We start from the raw sequence: 472 nt of genomic DNA on the forward strand, positions 1-472 counted from the left end.
AAAAAGAAAAAAGTATACATAGATAAGTTGCAGGATTTCACATGCATACAGACTTGAACCAAACAAGCATCAGGGAAACATTCCACAGACAGGCAAGTATAATACCAGACACTAAGTACGTGAGTTTCGGTATCTTTATCACCAAAGAAATCAGAATGAATAATAGCAAGTTTGAAATTTTGCGTGTAAATCTACAGTGCAGACCAAAATGAAGATCAGAGAAACGCATAACAAAGATGATTTAATGAGTATGTGAAGGAAAGATACAAGAAAGCAAAGAAGAGCATCCACTACAAGAGCAACACTCACTTCACATGATAAGAAACAACCCAATACTTGCCCTAAGAACATACCAAGTTTTGGCAGCATGGCACTAACTGTCTCGGGATTAATAGAGTGGTTTGTATAAATGTTGACTTCGAATAGAGTGAACTGATGGAGAATAAGTTGCTCTTTTGGAAACCAAGTACAA

This window comes from Papaver somniferum, unplaced genomic scaffold, assembly GCF_003573695.1.
Source record: "Papaver somniferum cultivar HN1 unplaced genomic scaffold, ASM357369v1 unplaced-scaffold_30062, whole genome shotgun sequence".
NCBI lineage: Eukaryota > Viridiplantae > Streptophyta > Magnoliopsida > Ranunculales > Papaveraceae > Papaver > Papaver somniferum.